At 44.5% G+C, this 7241-nt stretch overlaps 1 pseudogene; it reads right to left on the bottom strand.

Moving 5' to 3' along the window:
- Nucleotides 1-211: 211 nt before the first annotated feature.
- LOC143881832 (protein TOPLESS-RELATED PROTEIN 2 pseudogene) lies at nt 212-7027 on the bottom strand (annotated as a pseudogene).
- Nucleotides 7028-7241: the final 214 nt, after the last annotated feature.

Below are 7241 nucleotides of genomic sequence, written 5' to 3'. Positions count from 1 at the left end.
CCCTAGGGTAAAGGGGAAACCCCAAATCAACAAACAAGATGGAACAATCCACAAACGAGTAAACAAGTGTCTCAAGAACAGAGAAAGCGATCTAAGGTCCCAAACCAACAAGGCTCTAATAACAAAGAAGAAGACAACGACTCTAAAAGACTAACTCCTAAACTATAGGACAAACCAACAGTCTATGAAATAGACTCCTGATCAATCAATACTAAAAAGGGATACAAGTCAAAGCATCTAACACTTTATGAGGGGGTTCTGATGCCTGATTACTCAACAAAGGATTGGAGGAGATAGAAGGAAGAGACCCATTGTCTTGAGGGGGAGGAGCACCCCATTTCAAATCCATGTCCAAGGGCTCAACCACATGTACCCCACCGTCACTCATGCCAAGAGCAATCTGGTTGGGTTCAGATGGGTGAGCTGCAATCACCAATGGATAGGCAGAACTGTTGCTAGAAACAGAAGGTGGAACATAAGCAGAGGGTGCTATCTGACATCGGAGCCTCAAGCTGTCCGAATCAAAGACTCCAACAGCACCATCACAGAACCCAGTGTATACCAGCCTACCACTTGCACTTGAGATGGGAGCAGAGAGTATATCTCTAGGCGACCATGAGCGCAAGCAATCGAGCTTGCCATCATAGACAGCAATTTGACTTTCGTGGACCACTAACAGATGTACTTGGTCATTGTGGAACTGAACTTTGGTTTACCCGACTAATGGAGCTGGCCGACCAGCAGGTGCTTGTATTAATCTTGCTTTTTCCTTCTCCCACCCATCAATGCTCCATACACACAGCTGTGCATCAGCCCCTGAAGAGACTAACACATTCATTGACTGGGAAAATGCAAGGCCGGTTATTCGCTTTTGATGGCCCATGAGCTTGATTTTAACCTCATCGATCCTGACATTGTATATTTGAATAGTAGAATCTTCCATCCCTATGGCAATGATATTATTATCTTGTGGGTGGAATGCCAGAAAGGTGGCTGCAGGAGGAGGTAGCATGAAAGTCGTCATGACCTTAAATGTCATCATGTTGAACAAAGAAACCTTCCCACCAGATGCAGACATGACATATAAGTCATTCTTAGACAAGGCGATACATGCAGCCGATTCTTCAGTTTGGTTGGCTTCACTTGTGTCATTAGTCATGAGAGTTCCAGTCGCAGGTTGCCACAACTGAGGCTGGACTGACATAGTAGACTTTCCAGAGGGGTTCCGATCAGTACAATGCCATTTCCACAACTTATGGACTGCATTGGAGAACAGGGCTAACACTGCTAGCCCAGAGTTGGTATATATCAGCCGTACAACCTTGCCAGTTGTCAAGGTGTCAGGCAACCGTAGAGTTTTGAACTGAGCTGAATCAACAATATCAGCCAATTTCCAGCTCTTAATCTTGTCAACATCTGGTTTAACATCAACTGTCCTGTTGCCGTCAATAGCAGCTAAGCTATTCATAGATACTGCTGGGGGCATTCTATCAGATCGGTCAAGGGTGGTAGCAAGAGGAGCAGAAACATTCGTCACAGAATTCAAAGGATTAACAATAGGAGGCTTTGTGTTCATTGCCTCAGAAGGGCGTCGAGTCCCCTCAAATGTTCTGCTCTCCAGCATCCTTATCAAGCGTTGCCCGTCAGTGTTTGCTAAGATCTTGATTCCATTGTCACTTATAGTAACTGCCAGCAATGATCCCTCTTTGTTGAATCTCAACCGAGGGCTCCCCGGCAATCCACTATCTGCATCTGAAGAAGGTTTCCTGAAACCAGAGTATGTCCTTTTGATGGCTCCTTCACTCTCGCTCCACTCAACTAAGTGGGACTCACCATCTTTACTTGTTCCACAAGAGAAGAGCCTGGTTCCATCTGCACTATATGCCACTGTGGTGCACCAAAGTCCAGGGGCATCATAATCAACTCTAGATCCCAAGCAATCATAGAGCCATGCTTTAATTTTTCCATGAATATCAGTGGAGAAAATAAACTGGATCGCCTCTTTATGGTGGGGGCAAACAGAATATACAGGAGCTTTATGGCCTTCAAATATATGCTGCCTTCCTCTAGATACAGCATCCCAAACCTTAATTGTCTTGTCATCACCACATGTGATGATGCTTAGTTGCTTGTTAGGATGAAAAAAGGCAATATCATTTACACCACCAATATGAGCATCGATCTCCAAATGCTGTTCTAACTCTCCTGTTGGATTGTAAGTGTATGTCTGAACGATATTGTGGACCCCGATCCGAGACGGGGCGGGGGGACGTGCCCCCACGCGAGTCTCAGGATCATCCACGTGAAGGAGAGCTCCGCCAAGGAACTCTCGAAAGAGTGCCCCTCACAGCATGAGCGGCGATGTGAAGTGAGATACCTCTCGATTCGGGGACTAGCCCGGATTCGAGACGCACCTTAAACAAAGAAAGAGTCGCCATCCAAGGAAGTAGGCCCTGGATCCCATGCTGTGCTCTGTCGCAACAGATAACCAGAGATATATAGAAGGTCCGTGCCTGATGACGAATGGGGAAGGGGTTAGGCGCCCCCAATTCGCCCAAGTGCGAGCACCTGGTCTCTTATGCCATTTATTATTAATTTTGAAGAATTTTGGGCGAAAATCACGCGAAATGGGAACGAAGATCTCCGAGATAACGTCTATCTAATCATGCATGTCTCGGAGATGAATAAGAAGCACAAAAAAGAAATGAAAGATGTCACCTAAGAATAGCTAGATTATGAGTGCCATGCCTAATTGGTGTCTAAGTTCTGGTGGGCACACACACGCATGCTACATCTAAAGGTATAGGATCTGTACATGAAAGTAAGAAAATACAGCAAAACATACAGCACAACCAATGACTCGACACGACACACCCTAAACTCTAAGGTGATAATTGACTCGGACCAAGATGGCCATCCATCTTAGCTGCACTACGTATCCCGGCCTCGGGAAGAATCAGAGCCAACGTAGTTCGGCGACCTATGCTAAACTACAATGCCTAACCCTCTAGAACCGCTATCCTAGACTCGATTAACTAGACCCGACTAGTTTTTAAAGCTTCTTGCGACATTACTTAAGTTCAAGTGAATGGTGATTTTTAGGACTCCCTGTATGCCCTAACTAATGCCAGTGAACCCTACACCCTAGGTGTGACTAGGCTGTGTGTCCTAAGGAAAACCGTGGGCTATCTAAGCGCGTTCTAGTCTAGCCATCGGCTCGACTAAGTGTCTAACCGACCACGACCTGAGGCCTCCTAACTCTAGGGACACTCACACGACCGGACATGACAAAGCAACAAGATCAGGACAGACTCCTAACTCTAAGACACCCCAAAAGTCTAGGACTGACTCCTAACTCTATGGGAAGATCTTTTGAAGCCGATTTGCAAGGTCATTTTGAAGAAATTTTATAGTTTTGGAAGGTTTTGAAGTTGTGGAAATTGTGAAAGTTTTGAGAAATATTTACAAAGATGGTGTAAAAAGAGTGGAAAAAATAATGGTGACTGCACTCAGGATGCCAGCAGCACGCCTGAGCTGCCTACGTACCCCTCAGCTAGGGATCAAGCCATCCGTAGTTCGGACAAGAATTTCCTAACTACTCCTAATGACTCTTGATTTTTGAGATTTTTGGTTTTTAGATGTTTTTGAAGTGTTTTTTTGAATTTTTGACACAACAGGACAAAATCCTATCATCATAAGCGTAGGATAGACTCCTGATATCCCGCAAAGGTTGGACAGCATCCTATACTTTGCGGGGGGGGGGGGGGGGAATGAACAGAATCACGACTCTGCAAGGGTTGGACCGCATCCTATACCTTGCAGGAGTGGATAAAAATCACATGACTTGATGAGAGGATGGACAGAATCCTAATCCCATGATGATAGGACAGACTCCTGAAAGACTGAAAATGAGAGAAAGAGGCTAATGAGACTAGGCTAGTCTCCTAAAAGAGAGATGACAACTGATGTTTATGAGACATGGCTTGTCTCCTATAGAAGAGAAAACACATAAGGGTGCTAGTGAGACTGGGCAAGTCTCCTAAACTCTGAGAACGTTACGACCAACGAGACAAAGCCTGTCTCCAAAAGGTTCGACTTTTCTGCTGAGACATAGCTTGTCTCCCTAAATGGGCTCTAGATGACAACGTTTAAGAGTTTCCAAAAGACTGGGCAAGTCTTAAAAACAAACGAGGGGAGGTTTACTCGGACTAAGAGAGTCCCCTAAGGATGGGCTTGGGCTAACGCCTTCATCGCCCCCTGGAAAATAAAGAGGACAATGAGAATGGGCAAATGTTAAGCATTACATCTGAAGAGGGGTCTGAAACAGGTTGAGATTATGCCTTGCTCAATTTGTTTACAACTATAAGAAGATAGATGAGAAAACCATTGCACTGGAGGAGCTTTGAGGAACAATTTAAACACTATCCTTCATTTCCATATTGTCTCAAGAAGGAAATTGTCCCAATACACTAACAATATATATACAATGTAGACATAATGAAGATTGAACTAAGCATGTGAATGCTAATGAGCAGAATGAAGGGAATAAAACCATTTTCCTAAGGGTAATATGTCATTTATGAGCCGAAATCAATGTGAATGTCAAAGGTAGTGGTGCAAATGAGTTGATTTTTAAAAATAAAAAATAAAAATAAAATTTTAGAGTAGGAATCACAGAACTCCAAACCGATGAACAATATCAGGCTTAATCCCCAAATTTCCCTCATCAAGGCCAAACCTAATGGTGTGAAATCAAATGTACAAAGAGCTCATATCACACACATCATAAGTAGATCTGACTTCCATATGATTGAATTATAAACTCTTTAAAACTGAAGGTTCAGTCAATTTTGTGCCAATGTCTGAAATATGTGATGCTATTATCAAAGGCATTCTTCATTCAAAATTCTAGAAAATCCATTGCAAATCAAAGGAACAAACCATTACAGGGAACAAACAATTATGAGAAAGACAAAAATATTATCTACAGAAAACCAATCCAAGCATAGAATTGAACATTCAGATCATGGAAACAGCAAGAACACTATCCATAAGAATCATCCCCAACAGAGAATTGGACGTTTAGATTGTAAAAACAACAAGAAATAACTCGAATAAAGTTACCTGAGTTGAGAATGGGATGCAATAAACCTCTATTCCCTTTTAATACCCTTGCAGACAAAGAAAATGAACATAAATCTAACAGATGGTAGATCAGCGATAAGCTTCGAGATAGATCTTCAAATCTGCTGAAGTAGGTCAGATCTAGGTGAGATCTAATGGCTGCAGGTTCGCAGGAGTTTGGGTCAAGAAAATGGTGGTGATCGGATCTGATCCCCTCCTTACGAATTGTAAATGCAAGAAAATCCTCTTTTCTCTTTGATTTCTCCCCCTTCTTCCTTAGATCTCACTCAGGTCTCTATGCAGCTCCCTCCATTTCTACTTCTCTTAATCCTTCTGCTCTAAATCCCTTCTTGATCTCTCTCTACAAAATCTCAATTTCTCACTCCCTTTCACAGATCTCTACACAGATCTTGGATTTAAAGGGGTTGAAACTACTTCAATGACAGGATCTAACAGGGAAGAGAGATAAGGTTGAGGAGAAAATGGATTGAAGAAGGTGATGGTGGCTGGAGAGGGTCGGATCTCCGGTGGGGAAATGAGGGATTTGAGAAGAGGGTTTGCAGACACGGGTAATCGGTTGTGGAATGGGGTTGGGCCAAGGTAGAAGGTGATAATGGCAGTTAGGGTTAAGAGGGTGATGGGAGAGGAAGAAATCTGGGGTTTCGGATCTTGGGGTTCGTCGGAGAAGAAGGAGATCGTGGGAGGTGGAGGCGCGGTGGCTGGCCGGATGGGTTAGATTCGATCGGAAATTGCAGAGATGGTTTTTTTTTTTTTTAAAAAAAAAAAAATGGGTTGGTAGGGATGGTGGAGGGGTAAGGAGGTGGTTTGGGCTGGTAGGGATGGTTTTTGGTGGAGTTTGTGGTGGGTTTTAATGGCAGAAAATGAGGGAGTGTTTTTTTTTTTTTGAAATGGGTTTTGGATTTGCAGAAAGAATATGAAATGGTAGAGATGGTGGGGGTGATGGGCGGTTTTAATGGGGGTTGGGGTAGATTTTCGAGATGATGATGGGTGGCTGGGGGTTTGATGGTGGTGGCAGCGAGGCGGTTTGCCGGAGAAGATGGAGGAGGAGGTGGGTTTTTCGAAAATGGGTTTTGGGTTTGGGGAGGTGTGGTGGTTTTCGAAGGGTTGGGTGGTGGTGGTGAGGATGGAAATGGGGTGGAAGTTAGGTGGCCGGAGATACTTGGGTGGCCGAAGGTCGCAGAGGTTGGGGTCGGAGATGAGGCTGGCGGTGGAGAGATGGAGATGGAGGTGGAGGAGGAGAAATGGGGGGGGGGTGTCGATGGCGGCTGGTGGAGGAAGCTTCGCCGGAGGAGTGGTGGTCGGCGGCGGAGAGATGGAGATGGAGGTGGAGGAGGAGAAATGGGGGGGGTGTCGATGGCGGCTGGTGGAGGAAGCTTCGCCGGAGGAGTGGTGGTCGGCGGCGGAGAGATGGTGGCTCGAGCTCTCTCTCCCTCTCGAACGAAAATGGAGAATGACTCTTCTTCTTCCTTTTCTTTTTTTTTTTTTTTAAACCCTAGTTCGATGGCTTACTTAAAGAGAAATGACGAATTTTTTTTTCTCCCCCCATCCTCCATGGACAGCCCCCCTCACAGTGTATTTGTGAAAAGAATTTAACCAAAGGGGGAGGGGACAGGTAGAAAAACAGGGTGAAGATTCTTCTTTTTCCAAATGATCCTCACCCTCAGATTTGATCCAAGGGTCCTTAAGGATTGCTTACACCCTAAGTATTATGAGAATTCCCAAAAATACCCTTCTAAAGGTGACAAATCACCATTTTACCAAAAAAAATATCTTGTCTTTTTTAGAAAAAGGGGGGGATATCCACACAACCACGCTTTGATAATTCACGCTACCACAACCCAGCTTTGATTGTCGCACATACTTCGCGTGTCTTATTCTTCATTTTTCGCCCGATTGCCCTGAAATTTTGCAGGAGGATTCTTGACAATACCAACAACCTCTTGGGGGATTTGTACCCATAAATGTGCACAACCCGATGCCCAGAGCACGAGCCTTCTTCTCATTTTGGGGCCACCCCTCAGGAATTTCGAGATTAATTTCGGGACATCTGGGGACTCGAAATTCGGGAATTCTATTGGATATTCAATTTTGGGGGA

The sequence above is a fragment of the Tasmannia lanceolata genome, unplaced genomic scaffold, assembly GCF_043159265.1.
Source record: "Tasmannia lanceolata isolate RefF3 unplaced genomic scaffold, GAP_Taslan_0.1 ptg000002l, whole genome shotgun sequence".
Lineage (NCBI taxonomy): Eukaryota > Viridiplantae > Streptophyta > Magnoliopsida > Canellales > Winteraceae > Tasmannia > Tasmannia lanceolata.
The sequence above is the reverse complement of the archived record's forward strand: the minus strand, read 5'-3'. Positions and strand labels throughout refer to the sequence as shown.